Genomic DNA, 9,772 nt, shown 5'->3' with positions numbered 1-9,772 from the left:
TAACTTTTTGAGGAACCGCCAAACCGTTTTCCACAGCGGCTGCACCATTTTACACTCCTGCTGGCAAAGTACGAGTGTCATGGATTGAATGTTTGTGTCTTCCCAAAATTCATTTGTGGCAATCCTAACCCCCAACATGATACCATCAGGAGGTGGGATCTTGGGAGTTAATGAGATCATGAGGGTGCAGCCCTTATAAAGGGGACCCCAGAAAGCAATTCTGCTCTTTCTATGCCATGTGAGGATCTAATGAGAAATCAGCAGTCTGCAATTCAGAAGAGGGCCCTCACCAGAACTGGATCATGCTGGCTTTGTGTGTGTGTGTGTGTGTCTGTGTGTGTGTGTGTGTTGGGGATTGAACCCAGGGTCTTTACCTCTGAGCTACATCATCAGCTCTTTTCATTTTTTACTTTCAGACAGGGTCTGAAAATAGCTCGGGTGGCATCTTGATTTGGACTTCTAGTCTCCACAACTGTGAGAGATATATTTCTGTTGTTTATAAGCCATCCAGTCTACAATATTTTTTTTTTAAGTTTTAGGTGGACACAATATCTTTATTTTACATTTATGTGGTGCTGAGGATCAAACCCAGTGCCTCATACATACTAGGCGAGCGCTCTACCACTGAGCCACAACCCCAGCCCCTACAATACTTCTAAAAAGTTTTTTTACTTAAAAAAAAGTTTTTTATTTTTTTGCTAAATTGCCCAGACTGGCCTTGAACTTGAGATCCTTCTGCCTCAGCCTCCCAAGAAGCTAGGATCACAGGCATAGGTTGTTGTGCCTAAATGGTACTTTGTTAAGACAAACCTAACTTGCTAAGACTACAAAAAATCCCTATTTTGCCACCATCTTTTTTAAAAAAAGTTAAGGCGCTGGTTATGATAGTGCACACCTGTCATCCCAGCAGCTTGGGAGGCTGAGGCAGAAGGATCTCAAGTTCAAAACCAGACTCAGCAACTCAGTGAGGCCCTAACCAATTCGGTGAGACCATCTCTTTAAAGAAAATATTAAGGGCTGGGGATGTGGCTCAAGCGGTCGCCTGGCATGCGTGCGGCCCAGGTTCGATCCTCGGCACCACATATATACAAAGATGTTGTGTCCGCCAAAAACTGAAAAATAAATATTAAAATTCTCTCTTCCTCTCTCTCTCTTTTAAAAAAAAATATTTAAGAGGCTGGGGATGTGGCTCAGTGGATAAGTGCGCCTGGGTTCAAGTCCCAGTACCACCAAAAAAAAAAAAAAAAAAGAGTTAAGGCCATCTCTAGCCGGTGTGAGGTGGTATCTCATTGTAGTTTTGTTTTTCAATTACCATATAACCGATAATATTGAGCTTCTTTTCATGTGCTTTTTGGCATATATTTGCATCTAGTCTTTGGAGAAATGTCTATTCAATTACTTTGCCCATTTTTTAGTTGGTTTGTTTGTCTTTTTTGTTGTTGAGCTGTAAGAGTTCTTCATTCATGCGGACACTAAGACTCTTATCAGTATGTGAGCTTTTTTTTTCACTTTCTTGATAGCATCTGTTGATTCACATACATTTTTACTTTTACTTTGTTGTCCAACATTTTTTTTCTTTTATTGTTCTTGCTTTTGATATCAAATCAAGAATGCATTGCCAAGGGGCTGGGGTTGTGGCTCAGTGGTGGAGCACTTGCCTGGCATGTATGAGGCACAGGGTTTGATCCTTAGTACCACATAAAAAAATAAACAAGTAAAATAAAGTTTTATATATATATATATATATATATATATATATATATNATTGCCAAATCTAAGGTCATGTAGATTTTTTTTTTTTTGGCGGGGGGAGAATTAGGGTTGAACTCAGAGGCACTCAATCAACCACTGAGCCCCTCCCCAGCCCTATTTTGTATTTTATTTAGAGACAGGGTCTCACTGAGTTGCTTAGTGCCTTGCTTTTGCTGAGGCTGGCTTTGAACTCACGATCTTCCTGTCTCAGCCTCCCAAACTGCTGGGATTATATTATATTATACCACCACATCCAGCTTAATGAAGATCCACCCCTATGTTTTCTTCTAATTGTTTTATACTGTTAGCTCTTATATTTAAGTTCTTGATCCAATTTGAGTTAGTTTTTGTTGTTGGCTTTTTATTTTTCTGTATGGAGGATTGAACCCAGTGGTGCTTAACCACTGAGCCACATCCCAGCCCTTTTTGTATTTTATTTAGAGACAGGATCTCACTGAGTTGCTTAATTGCTGAGGCTGGCTTTGAATTTGTGATCCTCCTGCTTCAGCCTCCTGAGTTACTTGGGATAACAGGCGTGTGCCACCACGCCTGGCTTGAGTTCGTTTTCATTTGTGGAGTGAGGTAAGGATTTGATTTCATTTTTTTGCAAGCGGTTAAACTGTACCCACCTCCCTGATACTCAGGAGCCCACTCCACCACTGAGCTACATGCTGGCCTTTTGTTGTTGTTGAGATAGAGCCTCATTAAGTTGCTGAGTCTGGCCTCAAACTTGTCATCCTCCTGCCTCAGCCTCCTGAGTTGCTGGGATTACAGGCAAGGGCCATCATGTCCATGACTTTTTGATGGGGTCAGCATGCCCTCATAGGAAGGGTGTTGGGTGCCATCTCTGAGGACAGTCCACTACTGAAATAATAGTAAGTTGGCAGTGAGCTATTAGGCACAAGAGCAGGGAAAAGGCAGACAGGGTGACATCTACATTTCTCAACTGAGCCCCTGGGCAGCTAGGAAATCTGGGAGTGGAGCAAGACCAAGGTGAGGGAAGAACTCAATCATGGACCTTTTGAATTTGAGCTGCCTTAGGCACTGAAAAATCAAATAAATAAGTATGGAAGGGTACTAGGGCCTTCTCAACAAATATATTCAACAAATATTTATGGAATGTTTCGTATACTATTATTCCTAGCAAACATCTATGCGGTACTAACCATGAACAAGGCCACACTTTGCTTTTTTATTTTTTATGTTACTCAGTGCTAGGGATTGAAGCCAAGCCTCTGCATATGCTAGGCAGGTGCTCTACCACTGGGCTACATCCATTCAGTCCTACTTTACCCTTTAAAAAAAACTGGTACCATGGCACACACCTGTAATCCCAGCAGCTCAGGAGGCTGAGGCAGGAGGATCGTGAGTTCAAAACCAGCCTCAGCAATGGTGAGGTGCTCAGCAACTCAGTGAGACCCTGTCTCTAAATAAAATTCAAAATAGGGCTGGGGGGCTGGGGATGTGGCTCAAGCGGTAGCGCGCTCGCCTGGCATGCGTGCGGCCCGGGTTCGATCCTCAGCACCACATACAAACAAAGATGTTGTGTCCGCCGATAACTAAAAAATAAAAATATTAAAAAAAAATTCTCTCTCTCTCTCTCTCTCTCTCTCCTCTCTCACTCTTTCTTTAAAAAAAAAAAAATAGGGCTGGGGATGGGGCTCAGTGGTTGAGTGCCCCTGAGTTCAATCCCTGGTACCAAAAATAAATAAATAAAAAGATAGATAGATAAATAAATAAATGATTGGGCTATAATGTATAGAATGTATACATGCATGCCCACATCTAAAATGTATAATTCATTGCATTTTTATGTACACTGCTCAGGGAGAGACTTAGAACATTTTGAGGCCCCAGAAATCTCCCTCTTGGGCATGTTATATTCAATTTGCATAGCAACTCTGTGAGCTAGTTATTATTATTATCCTCATTTTTCAGAGAAATAAACTGAGATTTGGTGAGGTGAAGCCACATTCCCAGGACCACAAAGGGAAGGAATCTGGAATCTAATAGGAACATGGAGCCCTACCCATCATCCGCCCCTTTAGGTTTCTCTCTCAGACCCACAGAGACCAGTCTGGGGAACATGGCATCCCTCTTCTGTCCTGGATAGGACTGGAGCCCAGGGGCAGGAGCTAGGAGGTCCTGTCTCAGGTGAGGACCGCAGTCTCTCCTCTGTGGCTCTGGCCAGGGAGGATGGAGATTTAGGGTGAGGAAGGAGGGGAGCCCTTCCCTGGCCCACCAGCCTGGGGGCGCTGTGGGTGGAGGCTAAAAGAGGTTGAGTGGCCCAGCCTGGGCTATTTCCCAGCCCAGGGTGGAAATCAGCTTTGCCTGAGCCTAATCGGCCTGATTCTGGGAGAGAAGGGGCCTGCGTCTGTCAGAACTGGTTTAGGCCAGGCTTCCTGAGCATCAGTGGGACAAGCAGCAGGGATCTGAAACGTCCTAGAGGACAAAGCAAGCTCCTTCTCACCCCCACGTGTCTGTGCTGAGCACTCTGTTGCTGTCATGTGTCCTCTGCCACAGCTCCAACTAGCCTCCTTGCTCTTTTCCCAAGCTGCCAAGCCCTACCTGCCTCAGGGCCTTTGCACTCAATGTTCTCTCCATCTGGAACTCTCTGCCTCCTGGACTTCCCATGTCTTAACATCGTGTCTCAGCTCAAATGTCACCTCTCTAGACATCTCTTCCCTGGACAAACTGCCCTACTTAATGCTCTCCCCACCAGCCAGCACCGTGGAGCCAGATGGCCTGGGAATGAAACTCGGCTCTGCCCCTCATTGTTAGCTGTGTGGCCTGGGCAAGTTCCTTAACCTCTCTGTGCTTTAGTTCCCTTAGCTACAAGTTTGGGGTGATGATAATAGCATATATCTTATAGGGTTGTAGTAAGGGTTAAATTATTCCACATTTGTTAGCAATGTTTGGCCCACAGTAGATGCTTTATAAGGATTTAGTTGTTATTGTTGCCCTACTAGGGAGTCTCACCATGTAGGTAAGCACTCTACCCCTGAGCTCCATGCCCAGTCCTAAAGGTTTTTTCCTGTTGTTGTTTTGTTTTGTTGTTCACATAGCACTTATCCCATTCTGAAGTTATCCTGGTTATGAGTTCTTTACTCAGTTTTTTTCCATTTCCCCCAATGAGAACGAGAGCCCCAGGAAGATGGTGGTTTGGTCTATTTTGTCCACCGCTGCATCCAGCTCCTAGATTGGAGCCTGGCACACAGTGATCAGCAGTGGTGGGATAATCCAGTGAGTGTATAAACCAGGTTACTGGATTATTCTGCAAGGAAGGGAGGCTGCCTGCAGTGACCCTCTTCTTCTTCTTCTTTATTATTATTATTATTTTTTGGTACCATGGATCGAACCCAGTGGTGCTTAACCACTGAGCTATATCCTCAGCCCTTTTTAAAATATTTTATTTAGAGACAGGGTCTTGATGAGTTGCTTAGGGCCTCGCTAAGTTGCTGAGTCTGGCTTTGAACTCGCAATCCTCCTGACATGGCCTCCCCAGCTGCTGGAATGACAGCGGGCAACCCTTGCCTGGCTCCTCATGCTTCTGGCTCAGACTCACCTGAACCCCAATGGTGGCATTTCCCCTTGAGCTCTCTGAGCCTCAGATAGGGAGACAGAAATCTAACACTTTCTGGGAGTAGTGGCAGATGCCTATAATCCCAGTGGCTTGGGAGGCTGAGGCAGGAGGATCATGGGTTCAAAGCCAGCCTCAGCAAAAGCGAGGTGCTAAGCAACTCAGTGAGACCCTGTCTCTAAATAAAACACAAAATAGGGCTGGGGATGGGGCTCAGTGGTCAAGTGATCCTGAGTTCAATCCCTGGTAGAAAGAAAGAAAGAGAGAGAGAGAGAGAGAGAGAGAGAGGAAGGAAAGAAAGGAAGAAAGGAAGAAAGAAAGGAGGAAAGGAAGGAAAGGAAGGAAAGAAACCTAACAGTCTTCTCCAAGCTCTGCTGGGAAGATCCATGATAAAGGTTTGCATACATTGAGCTGCTGTTCTCAACTCCCTTCTGGGGCAGGTTTGAATCATCCCCACTTTCCAGGTAAGGATCCTCAGGCTCAGAGTAGGCCATTGACTTCACCAGGGACCCACAGCAAAAAATAGAGCAGGGATTCTGATCCAAGCAGGCCGACTCTGGAGCCCAATCTTAGCCATACGTTGCAGTCCAGGGCACACTGTAGGCACATGATAAATGCTGGCTACAGGCGCCACTCCGAATGAGCACCTAGAAAGACTCGCTTCTATGCTTGGCACCGTTTTCCAAGACGACAGCCCCTCGAAGCTGCGAATCACATCTTTTGTTTATTTTCCTCTCCTGCAGTCCCTGCTTGGAGACACACAGCCTCTCCGCAGCCTCTCCCTGATGGAGTCTTGGATAAATCCGACCTTGATTAGTTCCAGTCTCTCCTGCAGAAGCAGGAGTTATTTTGGGACCTTGATGGCTCCCTCTGGCTGCCTGTGACCCCCCTGCCCAGTTGCAAACACCTCTCCATTCTTCTGCTTGGTTCATTAGGCGCATTCTGCATTCGCTGCTTGCCTGCCTTCTGCCCCCTGCAGCTCTCAGTTCCAACCTGAGCCCCAACACCTGCTCCCTGCCCCCTCCTCCCTGCCCTACCCCCACCCCCTTCCGCCTTCCCTTATTTGGCAGAGATGGAGGATGCCAGCTCTTCCCTGATCCTTGGCCCCCCAACTTCAACTCACAGCCCTTCCTCCTATTTTAGGATTTCCCCCTGGCGAGTGCAAAAACCTCACACATCATTCGGTGGCCCATATTTTTGGCTGATGTTCCTACTCCCTGGTCCTGTGGGAACTCAGTCCCCAGTGTCATTCAGCCTGGGGAAGGAGTAGTTAAAAAACTTTCAAAAATACATATATATTTTTTTATGGTGTGTATTTTACCACGATTTATAAAAGTTTCTCAAGGGAGCGCAGGATGTCTCCCCTCCCCCCACCCGCCAGCATATTATGTCACAGTGCGTGGGGCTGACGTCATAGGGACAGGGCGTAGGTTCTGCGGTAGCTGTCTGTTCTCCCTCTGCTCCTGGCTCGCCCATCTTCCAGCTCTGTGCTCTGCCAGGGCCGCCTGCAGGCCTCGCTTGCTTTTCAAAAATAACTCTTGAGTCTCTCACTGAGGTTGGGGGCTGCTTCCTGGGTATGCCGGGCTCTGTGTTCATCTTTCTAAGGCAAAACTTCCAGAAACTTCTACTTTGACCTGGGCTGGGGAACTGGCCATCCGTGTCTGGCTGAAGGAGTCAAGATGCTGACCCTTTAAGAAGGCAGGATTCAAAAATAAGAAGAGGAAGAAGAAGAAGGCAGAACAGGTGGGCCTTCCCCTGTACCCACTAAGTCATGCATTCATTCAGTCAGTCAAGAAGCATCTAATAGGGCCGGTTGCCTGCAGGGCACACTTTAGGGTGGCCTCTGGTAGTTCCTCATTTGGTTTTGAGGTTTTTTTTCCCTGATCCTCTTTGAGTTCCTACTTCCTTCTCTGAAGTAGGGGTTCTTAAATTGGGGTGGCCACTCAATCTCAGAAGGAAAGAGATGGCAGGCTCAAATTGGTAATTGGAAGGAGGGAGTCCCCTCTACTCACCAGGGAGAGTGCAGGGCTGGGCTAGACAGGTGCTTACCTCCTTAGGCCTGCTGTTAACCCAGAAAGAGTTGTGTGGACAGAAACACCTTAAGAGATGCTGTGGCCTCCGGTTGAGGGACATAGCTAGGCTGAGGTGCCCTGCAGGAAGGAACAGAGCTATATACATTCTGACCCATTTTTCCTTCTCCCTTCCTCCTCCTGGGGGGACCCTCTCCCTCACCTTGGCTAACCCTGATGAGAAGCCAGAGGATATGGGAGGTGGTTGAATCTGAGCAGGTCAGACTTTTGGAGCCCAGAGGAGGGTGGAAAAGAGGTACAGTGGTTCCAGACAGGCTGAGGACAGCCAGCTCACTGCCTACTAGTGGTCATAGTAAGTCACACGATAAATGAATGTTAGTGATTAGTAGCAGTGCTCCTATTAATGATTACTGCTCTGTAACAAATCACCCCCCAAATGTATGGCTCTTAGCAATAACACTTATTTTTTTGTTTGTTTATTGAGATGGGAGTCTTGCTATGTTGCCCAAACCGGGTTCAACTCCTGGGCTCCAGCGATCCTCCTGCCTCAGCCTCCTGAGAAGCTGGGACCACAGGTGTGCACCACTGTGCCTGGCTTACGCACTACTGTTTACTGTGTTGCATGGTTCCTGTGGGCCAGGGTTAGGAGTAGCATAGCTGGGTGGCTCTGGCTCATGAGGTCAAGAGGTTGGCCTGTCATCTAAAGGCTTGACTGGGACTCTGGGATTCAGTTGGTTCATTCCTATGGCTGGCAAGCTAGCCCTGGATACTGCCAGGGGACCTCAGTTCCTTGCCATCCCAAGCTTTCCACAGGACCGCTCAAGTGTCTCTATGACATGGTGGCTGGATTCCCCCAGAAAGAGTGGTCCAAGAGCAGATCCCTCAGGGTGCTTGATGGTCTCCACAGACTGTCATTTCCATAATATCCTCCTTCTCCATACTCACAACCCTACTCACTGTGGAGGGGTCAGCTACCTTAATTCTCAATAAATTAACTCATTAAAAAATGTCAACCCCTCCCTTAGATTATCTAAAACATTACAAAAACAAAAACCAGAACCCTATGAAGGACCAGGCATGGTGGCATGCCCCTGAAGTTCCAGCTACTCAGGAGGTTGAAATGGGAGGATCGCTTGAGCCCAGGAGTTTGAGGCCAGCCTGGGCAACCTAACAAGACCCTACCTCTTAAAAACAGAAACACCTGTATGAGGGAAGTAGTATTTGCTGAGCCAAAATATTTATGAGGTTCCTCCACATTTTCACATATGCTTGTAATTTTTTTTTTTTTTTTTTTTTTTTTTTGCTGAGTAGTATTCCACTGTATAGACAGAGCGTGACTCATTTCTCCAATTCTATTGAGTGTCATTTGGTTTATTTCCAGTTAGGAGCTATTGTGAATAAAGTTGCTATGAAATTCATGCATAAGCCTTTTGTTTTGGACATTTTCATTTATCTCAGATAAACAGCCAGGAGTAAAATTAAGAGATCATATGGGACATATATATTTATCTTTGTATGCAAAAGCTCTTCCTGTGTGACTGGGTGTTTTACACTCCCACCAGCAGCGTAAGAGCGCTCCAGTTGCTCCATTATCATTATCAACACTTTGTATTGTCAGTCTTGTTAATTTTAGCCGTTCCATTTTGAGTAGTGATGTTTTATTGTGGTTTTAATTTATACTTCCCTGCCAATTAAAGATACTGAGCATATATTCATGTGCTTATTATCCATTTGTATGTCTTCTTTTGTGAAGTATTTGTTCAACTATTTTGCTTAATTTCTTTTTATAGTTGTAGATGGACAGCATGCCTTGATTTATTTTTTTTATGTGGTGCTGAGGATTGAACCTAGTGTCTCACACATGCTAGGAAAGTGCTCTGCCACTGAGCCCCAGCCCCAGCCCTTGCTTAATTTTTTAAATAGGGTTATTTATCTTATGATTATTTTAGTTATAAATTCTTTATGTATTCTGGATATAAGCCCTTTGTCATGTGTGTTTGTGTATGTATGGTACATGTGTGTATCTTTTGTTTTCTCTTAACCTTTAACTTACAGTTTGTTTATTAAGAGTGTCATTCAGCTGAGCACTGTGGTGCATGTCTGCCATTCCAGCAGCTCAGGAGGCTGAGACAGGAGGATCGCAAGTTCAAAGCCATCCTTAGCAAAAGTGAGGTGTTAAGCAACTCAGTGAGATCCTGTATCTAAATAAAATACAAAATAGGGCTGGAGAGGTGGCTCAGTGGCTGAGTGCCCCTGAGTTCAATATCCAGTACCCCCCCCCAAAAAAAAAGTGTCTTTCAGCCAGGTGCAGTGGTGCATGCCTGTAACCTCAGCAATTCTTGAGCTTGAGGTAGGAACACTTATAATTTAAGGTTAAGCCTCAGAAATTTAGCAAGACCCTAATTTTAAA

This window comes from Marmota marmota, unplaced genomic scaffold (assembly GCF_001458135.2).
Source record: "Marmota marmota marmota unplaced genomic scaffold, marMar, whole genome shotgun sequence".
Lineage (NCBI taxonomy): Eukaryota > Metazoa > Chordata > Mammalia > Rodentia > Sciuridae > Marmota > Marmota marmota.
This window is presented reverse-complemented; position numbering follows the sequence as displayed.